Below are 13195 nucleotides of genomic sequence, written 5' to 3'. Positions count from 1 at the left end.
GTGTCGATTGAGTTTGAACAAAATTGTAAATGGAAAGCGACGTGTGTCGATTTGTGTCAAGTGTGTCGACTGTGTCTCCTAAAAGGAAAGCAGCCTACTCTTCACTTCCTACACACTTCGTTCGTTGCTAACCATGTTCACGTGTGTCGCGTTATTTTTCTTTGTCTATTAAAACTTACAATAAATACGTTCTACTCTGTTTTCAAGACTCCGTCGCTGCGTTCACCCGGATCCACATCCTACTCCAGATTAACAGGTTATGGGCCCAGGATTCGTGTAAGGCTGGACAAGCGAAAAAAAAATACCGTGCTCGTGAAATGTCGTATATACGGAACTGTGTGGAGACGCCGAGAGTATAAAACGCGTTGAGCGAACGGAACGTGCAAAAACGCTGAGCTCGTAAAGTGCCGTACATACGGAACTGTGTGGAGACGCCGGGCATAAAACTCGTCGATCTAGCGCAATCGGACGCGAAACATCGAGAGTGAAAGACGATCTTGCAACGCAGAGCGACGACGCCACGCCGCCATTACCGGCACAAAAGTTCACATCGCGCCGCGTGCTATATAACCTAACGCGAACACGTACGAACATAAATCGTATTTTTCAGTGACGCGTGCGAACAGCTATTGAGAATGGCGAATACCAGCATCGTGAATTCGAATCGACTCGAAACTCTCTCTCGTACGAACTACGACACCTGGAAGATCCAGGTGGAGGCTTTGTTGGTTAAAGGCGACATATGGGCGTACGTCTCCGGCGACAAGCCGAAACCTACAGTCACGGGCGAAGGATCAAGTCGCATCGAGTCTCAAGGACGATACGACGCATGGGTCGCCGAAGACAGAAAGGCAAAATCAGATCTGATATTAGCAATCAGCCCAAGCGAGTTGAAGCAAATTCGCGGATGCGAAACATCGAAAGAAGTCTGGGACAAGCTGTCGTCTGTTTACGCATCGAAGGGACCCGCGCGGAAGACCTCCCTGCTTAAGCTACTTACGCAACATAAAATGAAAGAAGGCGAAGAGATAAGGGAACACCTAGCAGCATTCTTCGACGCGGTTGACAAGCTTGAAGCGATGGAAGTCACAATAAACGACGAGTTACTTACGATCATGTTACTGTACAGCCTTCCGAGCTCGTTCGAAAATTTTCGATGCGCCATTGAATCCAGAGATAAACTACCTGACGCTGAGTTTCTTAAAATAAAAATAATCGAGGAATTCGACGCGAGGAAATGAAAGGCAGAGGAAAGCGAGTCCGGAGCCATGTTCGTGAAGGGCACTGGAAATGGCCGAAAATACGCACCGAAGCACTTCAACAAACCGGAGAACAAAGACGAAAGCAAAAAGAACTTGAAGATTAAATACAAGTGTAACTACTGCGATAAAGTAGGACATAAAGCCGTCGATTGTTTCGCGAAGAAAAGATCTAGAGAACAGAAAGCGAATGTTATCGAGGAAGCCTTCCTCACGGAGGAACACTGCCATAACTCATCGCTTATGGTCGACTCGAACATCAAGAACAATAATTGATGCATTGACAGTGGCTGTACCTCCCACCTCTGTAAAGACAATCAAATGTTCACGGACATCAAGATGACGGAAAGCGGCGTCAAACTCGCGAGCAGCGTAACCACTCCGGTGAAGGCACGAGGGGATGTACGAGTGATTGTGTCGGACGGTCATAACGATAAACCGATAACACTACAAAATACTCTATACGTTCCCGATTTACGAACTAACTTGATCTCAGTTGCAAAAATCGTAGACAAGAAGAACAAGGTCATTTTCAACGAAAGGCAAGCCATCATTCAAGATTCTCAAGGAAATACAAAAATGATCGCTGATCGACGAGGAGATCTGTTCTATCTGCGTGAAGGATCGGAGCAGGTAAATACGGCGACCTGTGCGCATCCGTCGAAAGCCGAGGTTTGGCACGACAGGCTAGGACATTTAAATACTGAAGACATGGAACTAATGCTGAATGATCGAAACGTGATAGGCATGATATTCAAGGATCATATGGACTCGCGCACGTGTAAGGTTTGTCTTGCAGGAAAGTTGACGAGCTCTCTCTTCCCCACGAAAGCCGATCGCTCATCCAAAATCCTCGAAATTGTTCACACCGACCTTTGTGGCCCCATGAGGACGGAGTCAAAAGGTGGTGCTCGCTATTTTTTAACGGTGACGGACGATTGCAGTCGCTGGTGTGAGGTGTTCTTTCTCCGAAGCAAAAGCGAGGTAACTTCAAAACTCATCGAGTACAAAAACTACGCCGAAAAACAAACAGGAAATAGTCTGAAGGCTGTGCAATCCGACAATGGTACGGAGTTTTGCAATGAAGCGATGAACAAATTTCTTAAGGACTCCGGAATACGCAGGCGCTTAACGACTGTATACACGCCGCAGCAAAACGGTGTCGCCGAACGCAAAAATCGCACACTCGTGGAATCTGCTAGATGCATGTTGTTACAATCTGGTTTACCGCCATCCTTTTGGGCCGAGGCAGTGTCTGCTGCCAATTATATCAGGAACAGATGCGTAACCAGAAGTTTGAAAAAAGGCACACCGCATGAGAACTGGACTGGCAAGAAGCCTAATATCGGACACCTCAGAACGTTTGGGTCAAAGGTGTTTGTTCTCGACAAAACGCCAAATAAAGGAAAGTTTGACCCACGTGGAATCGAGGGCATGTTCGTCGGATATGCCGAAAACGCAAAAGCTTACTGAGTGTGGATACCTAATGAAAATAGGATAAGGATCACACGAGACGTCAGATTTCTGGACGAATTAGAATCGCCGAGCCTATACAAGGACATCATCACTGAGGAAATGAGGAACGGACGTTACGAAATGTTGGACGATCCAAAGACAACTGAGATGATCCAAACGGTCTCAAATCGGAACCTTCATGAGTTCACACACGACGATGGCGAAGAGAATCGCTCTGAAGATGGCGTGGACCACGACCCAGTCGGTGAGGATAACATAGAAAATGAATACGACAACGCCGAACCTCGACGAGGCCCCGGTAGGCCGCGCAAGATAAGAACCGGAAAGCCTGGACGACCGGCGAAGCAATATCACTTCGTTCCTGAGGATCGAAATCAGGATGCCAATGCTGTTGTAAGCAATCCTGTCAATAACAGTCAACGAAGATACGAGAGCGACGACGATGATCTTGAATGGCACGATGCCGAAATCGCGATGAGCGCATTGGAGGTTCCACTCTCTCAGGCAATTTCTGGATCCGAGTGGGAAGAATGGAAGGCTGCCATTTATGAAGAAATAAAATGCTTAGTCGCCAATGACACATGGACAATAGAACAAAAACCTCCTCAACAAAAGATAATAGGATGCAGAATTGTCCTACGCCACAAATACAAACCGGACGGGAGGCTGGATCGACATAAGGCTCGTCTCGTAGCTAAGGGGTACGCACAACGCCCGGGCATCGATTTCCTCGAAACCTACGCACCTACAGCCAGACTGGACTCGCTCAGATTGCTCATGGCCATCGCCGTAGAGTACGACTTACAGATTCGACAACTCGACGTGACCACAGCTTATCTAAACGGTTATATAGACACCGAGATATTTATGGACAAACCAGAGCTCTTGACCGAGATGCTCGAGAAGATAGTTCTGAAGGAGAGCGACAACGTGCTCGTATCAAAGGCCAGGATGATGCTGAAAGACTTGTCCGGAGACAACAAGGTATGCAAACTGAGGAGGGTCCTATACGGCCTTCGTCAAGCGGGCCGCCAGTGGTATGCAAGACTATCAGGAGCGTTCAAAGAAATGGGTTTAGTACCAACCGGCGGAGACCCTTGCGTTTACCTTGACTCAAGAACGCGAGGGAAGACCATAGTCCTGACTTACGTAGACGATATAATAGTTGCATCGAACAATCCACAAAGGATCAAGGAGATAGTATCGGAGCTATCACGCATATTCACAATCAAAGACCTAGGTTCAGCCAAATACTGTCTAGGACTTGAGATACAAAGGAAGAGGGAAAGTTTGTGTCTCTCGCAATCTGGATACATCAGAGAAATATTACAAAGGTATGGGATGGAAGATTGCAAGGAAATTAGCACTCCTCTTTCTACCGATACCAAGTTATCGGCTAATACTGAAGACATCAACGGCCTTGACACTAAAGATCCCGACGAGAATATTCCCTATCGACAACTCTTGGGAGCACTTATATACGTGGCCATCGGAACGCGCCCAGACATCGCACACGCGGTTAGTGCGTTAAGTCAGTTCAACAATAATTACAACAAGTCTCATTGGGTCACTGCGAAACGCATCCTCCGATATTTAAAGGGAACCATGGAGGTCAAGTTGATATACCGCAAGGATGAGAAACGGCTGTACGGATATGTGGACGCCGATTGGGCAAATTGCGTCATCGATCGTCGAAGTTATACTGGGTCCGTCTTTCTCTTAGCTGGCGCTGCCATAACATGGGAATCGAGAAAGCAGCGGACAGTCGCATTGTCATCCACTGAGGCCGAGTACATGGGGTTGTGCGACGCTGCAAAAGAGGCCATTCACCTAATAGGATTCTTGAAGGAGATGGGATTTAGGAGCTTGTGCAGCGTGACATTGTTCAACGATAATCAGGGCGCTGGGAAATTGTCAACAAATCCCGTATTCCACTCGAGGACGAAGCATATTGACACCCGTTATCATTTCATACGAGAAGCCCTAAAAAGCCAGCCGATCACGCTTGAATACATTCCTACCGAACTCATGGTTGCAGACGTATTAACGAAGGCTCTACCGAGACCCAAGCATGTGAAATGTACCATCGGCCTTGGATTGAATTTGGACGCAACTCCAAGACAGAAGGAGGTCAAAATTGAGGGAGAGTGTAGGGCATACAATTTTCCCACCCTTTGTCTTTACCGATAGTTAGCGGTGGCGCTTCACGCCTCCACGAGGGCGCTACTCCCGCGGCTACCTCCCGTCTACATTACACTTCACTTCCTGTCCCTTCGTTCGTTACTAACCGCCATGTTCACGTGTGTCGCGTTGCTTTTTTCTTTGTCTATTAAAAACTTATAATAAATACGTTTTACTTTGTCTCCAAGACTCCGTCGCTGCGTTCACCTGGATCCACATCCTACTCCAGATTAACAGGTATGTCTGTCTCATTTTAGTAATAATACGTGAATAAAGTGAAACAAATGTACTTATCACGTAGATAGAGCTCATTAGTTCACCACATGAATGAGCGTTCTTCTGAAAAGCTTCATAAAATACCGGACTTCGCAGATCTGTACTGGTAATTCGATAACGGACTTCGATTCCACCTCCCCTCCCAGCTTTTAAACCAATTATCAGCTCAACTTGAAACTTCTCTGTAATTAATATCTCATTATAAGGTAAAATTTGGCATAGTTCAGTCCCAAAATCGAAGGCCCAAAAACAGACTATTTTTGGGGTCACTCTTTCCCCGTCATTCAAATTACCCCGCTGTACTCTAATTCGTTGAAGTTTAGGTTATTTAAACGTAAAAATTCCCCGCAATTTTAAATTTTCCAACACATACACACACACACACACACACACACGTGCGCACGCGTGAACATAACCGCACGCAGACGTACGTTTGCCTAAAAGAGCATTTGTATGCCATAAGAGCATATAAATGCTCTTTTAGGCAAACGTACGAACAGATCTCATAAAAGACTTTTAAATGCTTCTAACTCAGCAACCAACCATGGAAGTATTTTGTCTAAGAGATTTTCGATCGGAGATGCAAGAACTACAACAACTGCAAAAACCAAATTGACTAAAAATATTTTTTTCATATAAATCGTGGGGATCGTTTGCTAAGAACATATCAAGAATCAAGACCTGCTTTTTCACCGAAAATAGGACTTTTTCTCTCTCATTACATAAAATAATTTCTAATCAAATATTTATATAAACATTTTCCTAAAATAACAATAATTCTTCAAATATTATTAATTTAATACAAATGATCAGATTACTTATTACAATTCACTTAAGTAAATCCCTGGGGGTTAGGTCGATTTTTATATATTCTCATCTCAATATAATGGATACATTATAACGGATATGTAATTATCATGTAGAGACATTTGTTTTTTCCTTATATGATAATTCAATTTTTAACTTTATGATTATTTATGTAAGATGTAATAGATTAGAAATTGATGAAAAATATCATTGATTGAGAAAAAAAATCATACAAAATGCATAGTGAATTTGTCGAAAAAATTAATTTGTTTCGTCCATTTATAATTGGACTTGTATTTTATACAGTACTTACGCGGCATTAAATATTTCTGCGTAATGATCAATAACTGATTGTCCAACAAAATTAGTTACAAACATGATTATAAAGTGACATTCTACTATACCGATGCACATTGTGATTTCGGAAAACTCATTTGACAATATTAATGTATTAAGTAACTATAAAAATATATTACATTATTATTTATATGGTTCAATTTATATATATAATACGAATTAATATCTATAAAAATTGAACTGAATGAAAACGTAAAAATTATATTACATATAAAAGCATTACTTACTCGAAAAAGACTGCAACTTAAAGATATCACGCTTATCATCATTATAGTGAAATACCATTTGTTCATAGTATTTAAAAAGAATGTAGAAAACCTTCAATAACAAAGAAAAATCTAATTCATACTTTTGAGTCCAAATATATGAAGGCATTATATAAGATGCTTTTTAAAATTAATATATCAATATTTGTCACGTACAGGTAATAGATTATAAATGCTAAGAATAAATTAAACAAAGCTAACTGAGCAGATTTTCGATGAACATGCACAGCACGAATGATTTGCTGATACATCACATGTGTTCTTCGATAAGTAGGAATTTGAAGTGTATGCTTAGTCACTGTATTTTCGATAATGTTACTGTAATCAATTTGCACATAATCAACAATTCAAGATAGATTCTTTGCGCAAAATTGAAAGATACGCTTACCTAGCGACTTTAAAAGTTGCGCAACAATGCCTGAAAAATGCCAATGATAATGTTCCGATTGCAAGGAATGTTAATACACTAATTAGCAGTGCTATGATTTCATGTATTAAATAAATATAAAAATACTGTTCCTGGTCAATAAAAAGTTCGAAGTCCATCCATATTTTACGTGGTCGAGATTTATTCATCGGTGCGATAGCGTCAAGGACAACTGGTGTTAATTCAATAATTACAGTCAAAAACATAAAATTTGCAACGAAAACTGGAAACGTAACAAATAACAAGACATCATACAATTTTATTCAATTATCATAAGTAAAGTATTTAAAAAACAGGGGTATATATTAAAAATTATATTTATAATTTATTTTGTAATTTACTTACAACCTAGAATTAATGATACAAGGCGATTTTCGATGGCGTATTTCTCTAATATTCTAATTTCATGTTCATCTTCGAATGAATTCCAATCCAATTTTATTTGTTCTAACAAATATTTCATCTAGCATTTAAATAATTATTTCTTCCAAAATTCCTTTTATTTGCGGGAATTAAAATTCTCGGTGATAAATAGACTTCGCCATAAATATAAAATTACAAGGAATACTTACTTCTTTAGAATTAAAATAGTGAGAGTTATACGTCATAATACCACATATGGTTATAAAAATACATGGAATTTGTTCAAAAATAAATTCCAAGTTGCATGTTGTTCTTAAGAAAGTCGTAAACTGTAACACATAAATATGATACAACATATGAATTCAGAGTTACTCAAAGAAGCGTCAGTGTAAGCAAATAAAACCGAAAAATACCTGGGATAAAAGAATGAAATAATATGCGCCAAGAAAAAACACTGTTTGCACTTGCATAATAATCGGCGTTTGATAAGGCCACAAACCAATCGCTGTCAACATAATTCGATAAATGTTGTAATAACGTTCACCAGAAAAAGCCATCTTACTTAGCGGACAGAATAAGTTTGCGAATCAAAATATCGCGGATGTATTCTGTATAATATCGTATTACGAAGCGTACTAAACACTTTTTTATTTTCCGTAAAACATTTCTTGTAGGCATAAAGAAATATGTGGCACGACGATATAATTTAGTAATTTTCTGTAATTACGCAGTGAGAACAAAAAGTGCTATAATTTCATCAATAATCGTTTTTAATGTAGTATATCATTAGAAATAATGATATTTTATATTACATAAAATTATTTTGCGAAAGTTGTCATTGTTATAAAAAAATATACATCTTATTTCGTTCTTATAGTTTGGACTGGCGCAGTTCGACGTCACTTAGTGCGAGAGTAGTGTTCACAGTGTGACAAACTTCAGTGAACAAACGAACCCTGCGTTAAAGCGATTGAAGATACCTTAGTGTAAAACATTAGATATTTAGCATTTCAAAAGCAATATTCTGCTTTCATAACGTGTTACATGTATCATACGCATGTATTTTATTGGTTTTTTTTTTTGTAAAAGGAAGACGGTATTGTTTACTATTATAGGATTCGGATGTGATCATGAGGCATACGTAAGGTACAACTGCGCGCAAGTAAGTTGAGTTAACTCTTGCTGTTTTTCTGTAAAATAGATAGTATTTAACTAAGAAATTATTGAAAGCCAATATTTAGCGATTTTTAGTAATTAATATCTCGTTAACCATTGCGAAAATCGCAAAATGGTAGAGGACTTTTCGACACAGGTTAGTCCGCTCTATCTGCTGAGGATGTGTTGTGCCGTATTTTAATAACACCCTGTATAAGAAGTGGTTTAACAATTTTCAATTAAATATGTGTTGAAAATGATCGCGAAAACATTTATGTAATGAGATATACAGTTTAATAAATTTTATTTGTTGATTCAGTGTTCTCTTAAATAAATTGTATCATCGTTTATTACTGATATATAATTTCCGTTTGCATGTATATTATATGTCAAGTGCTAGAAGTAAAATTTATTTTTGTCATATTAATTAAGATAAACGTCCAAATGATTGTACATGTACCTATTGGCCGGTATTCATAGTCAGATCTTATTCCAGACCGTCTTAAGTACAGTCTTATGAAGTCACGAACCAATCAGAGGGCTGCATTAAGACATTTCTTAAAATGATTTTGAAATAAGAATACTGACTATGAATACCAGCCTATGTCTGGACATTTATACAAAACTTTATTTGTTTATATTATTATTAATCTTATTTTGTTTAAATAAATAACTACGTACCTAAAAATCCTTAATTATCTTCACTAATCAATACGTGCAAGTATCACTACATTCCAAGCTCTATATTCAGACAAAACTTTTGTTTTGTATTATTTCATTGTCGTAGTATATATTACAGTAAAGTAAGATATTGCTGTAGTTATAAGCTAAAAAAAATATTTTAATCTTCATAATACAAACGTTAAGTTTAGATTATCACAAACAGTTGAAACAGTGTTATGTAAAATTGTGTTTTTAAATACTCATTAAGTACAATTAATACATTCTCTATGGCCGGTATTCATAGTTGGTTCTTATTTTAAAATCGTCTTAAGTAATATCTTATGTCGCTAATGCAGCCATCTGATTGATTCATGACTTCTTCATTTTAAAACTACTTCATTTTAAGACTGTCTTAAATATAAAATTCGACTATGAATATCGGCCTATGAGAAAAAAAGATAAAATAAATTTTTTTTTTAGACAATTAATTTACTGCACTGAAAATTCCATTTGTTGGAGCCAACTAATCTGTTGGTTGAATTTGGCAAATCTTCGATTAATGCAATAAAATAATTTAGTTAAACCAAAATATTTAATTATTGTAACCATTTACTTGTGTTATCAGAAACGAGCGAAATACTACAATAACTAAATTTTTTTATTCAATTAAAAATTAATTTATTGCATCAACCAAGAATTTATTTTCCCATAATAAAAGAAGTGTTGTTTTAATATGGACAAAATATTAGTTATTACAACAAAATGGCATTCTCAGTGTATCACAAAAGTGTTTATATTACCGTAGAAAATCCCTCTAGAGATGTTACATAAATATGTCCAATTGTTAGAGTGTAAGCTTTCAGAGAATTTTGCATCACAAACAAAAGCAATTTTTGCATTGTTAATGGAGCTAAATACCACATTGTGTTATACCTAAAAACAGAAATATTAGATTTTGCATTATTTATAAGTTATTTTTGCTTATAATTTTGTATTCAAATTATAAAAAGCTTCAATTCTTTATATACTCATTAAAAGTGTAATGAACATTACAATTATACAAAGATTCAAAAATGAAATAATTTTAAATAAAATGTTGATAGATAAGAATAAATCAAATAAGAGAAAAAAATTTTATCTTAGATCAAAGTAGACGTAGTGCTCGATGTTCATATGCAGATGTGCTGCAAATATTCTATAAAATTTTGCTAATATTCTATAAAATATTTCAATTCTATAAATTACATGCCAATTCCGTTTATTGGATACGAAACGCAATTATTAACTGAATGTAATAAATAGCCTTACAAATTACATTAATCGTTAATTTAAAAATAATGCTAATAAGTACCTATCTTAAAATACTATAAAGGACTCATTGCGAAAAATTTTACCTCAGTGGGGATTCGAAATTAAATAGATCGTTTATTAGACAAGCGTTTTACGAATTCGATTACTGCATGTGGACATATAACAATAAAATAAAAATATATTGTATAATTGTTTATACATGACTCTTTTTCAAGGAGTCATTTATAAATAATTATAAGTGAAACTTAAATAAAAAAAAGAATTCTATTTTCCATCAAAGCGGATGGCGATACTTATAGAATAAAAAATGTATTTACAAAGAGAGACACCAACGGTACATGAAGGTTTCTGCCTCATGGAGTTGGAACCTCTCAAATCAGTGAATTAATTTAGAGTATGATGAAATCTATCGCCCGACACTAAAGTCTGTTTTATTAATAGAGAAAATGAGAAATATCATGTTTGAAGATTTACAAATCCAACCATCTTAATTGTTATTATTTACGATTTGTCAACGATTAATTCGTTTAAGTCTATCTGATGCATGCGCGCGCGCATACATAACCACACGCAGCATCTACGAATATTCATCGTTATATATACATAAGTAAGCATACAAATACTCTTTTGGGCAAACATACGAACAGATCATGTAAAAGAGACTTTTAAATGCTCCTAATTTCAGCAACTAACCATAGAAGTATTTTGTCCAATGAGATTTTTAATCAGAGATACAAAAACTACAACAATTACAAAAATCGAATTGACTATAAACACTTTCTTCATATAAATCGTGGGGTATCCTTTGCATAAGAACATATATCAAGCATCAAAACTTGCTTTTTCATCAAAAATAGGATTCTTTCTCTCATTACATTAAAATAATTTGTGATCAAATATTTATGTAAACATTATCTTAAAATAACAATGACCCTTCAAATATTATTAATTTAATATAAATGAACATTATTTATTACATTCAATGCACTTAAGTATCCCTGGGGGTTAGGTCGATTTTTATATATTTCCATATCAATATATAATGAATACATTATAACAATTACCAAGTAGAAATATATTTGTTTTTTTCTTTATATAATAATTTAATTTTTAACTTTAAGATTATTTTTGTAACATGTAATAGAATGAAAATTTATGAAAAATATCGTTAATTAAAAAAAAATATTATATAGAATGGACACTGAATTTGTCGAAAAAATTAATCTGTTTCGTCCATTTATAATTGGATTTGAACTTTATACGGTACTTACGCGGCATTAAATATTTCTGCGTAATGATCAATAACTGATTGTCCAACAAAATTAGTTACAAACATGACTATAAAATGACATCCTACTATACCGATGCACAATGTTATTTCCGAAAACTCATTTAACAATATTAATGCATTAAGTAACTATAAAATATATATTATGTTATTATTTATAAGTTTCCATTTATATACAAGGTACAAATTCATATCTATAAAAATTGAACTAATTGTAAAACGTAAAAAATGTATTACATACAAAAGCATTACTTACTCGAAAAAGATTGCAACTTAAAGACATTACGCTGATTATCACTAGAGTGAAATACCATTTGTTCATAATATTCAAAAAGAATGTAGAAAACCTTCAATAATAAAGAAAAATCTAATTCATACTTTTGAGTCTAAATATATGAGGGAATTAAATAATATGTTTTTTAAAAATAAAATCAACGTTCATGTGTAGATATCATGTATAGGTAATAGATCATAAACGTTAAAAGAGTAAATTAAATAAAAACTAACTGAGCAGATTTTCTATGAATATGAACAGCACGAATAATTTTCTGATACATCACATGTGTTTTTCGATAAGCAGGAATTTGAAGTGTATGTTTAGTCACTGTATTTTCAATAATGTTACTGCAAACAATTTGCACATAATCAACAATTCAAGATACATTATTTTTTGCGCACAATTAAGAAATATGCTTACCTAGCGATTTTAAAAGTTGCGCAACAATGCCTGAAAAATGCCAATGATAATGTTCCGGTTGCAAGTACTGTGAACATTTCAATCATTATTAATACGATTTCCTGTATTAAATAAATATAAAAATACTGTTCCTTGTCAATAAAAAGTTCGAAGTCCATCTTTATTTGACGTGGTCGAGATTTATTCATCGGTATGACAACGTCAAGGACAACTGGTGTTAATTCAATAATTACAATCAAAAACATAGCAAATGCGACTATAACTAGAAACGTTAAAATTAATAAATTAACATATTTTGTTTAATTATCATAACTACACAATGTTAAACATAGGGATATATATAGAAAATTATACTTTATAATTTATTTTATAATTTACTTACAACTTAGAATTAATGATACAAGACGATTTTCAATGGCGTATTTCTCTAATATTCTAATTTCACTTTCATCTTCAATTGAATTCCAATCCAATTTTATTTGTTTTAACAAATATTTCATCTATTATTTAAATAATATTATTTCTTCCAAACTTCTTTCTACTTGCAGGAATTAAAATTCTTGGCGATAAAAAGCCCTCACCATATAAAATTGCAAAGAATACTTACTTCTTTAGAATTAAAATAACAAGAGTTATACGTTATAATACCAAACATGGTCATGAAAATAT

Source organism: Trachymyrmex cornetzi, unplaced genomic scaffold (genome assembly GCF_001594075.2).
Source record: "Trachymyrmex cornetzi isolate Tcor2-1 unplaced genomic scaffold, Tcor1.1 scaffold1778, whole genome shotgun sequence".
NCBI classification, from domain to species: Eukaryota; Metazoa; Arthropoda; class Insecta; order Hymenoptera; family Formicidae; genus Trachymyrmex; species Trachymyrmex cornetzi.
Note: the sequence above shows the minus strand (reverse complement) of the source record.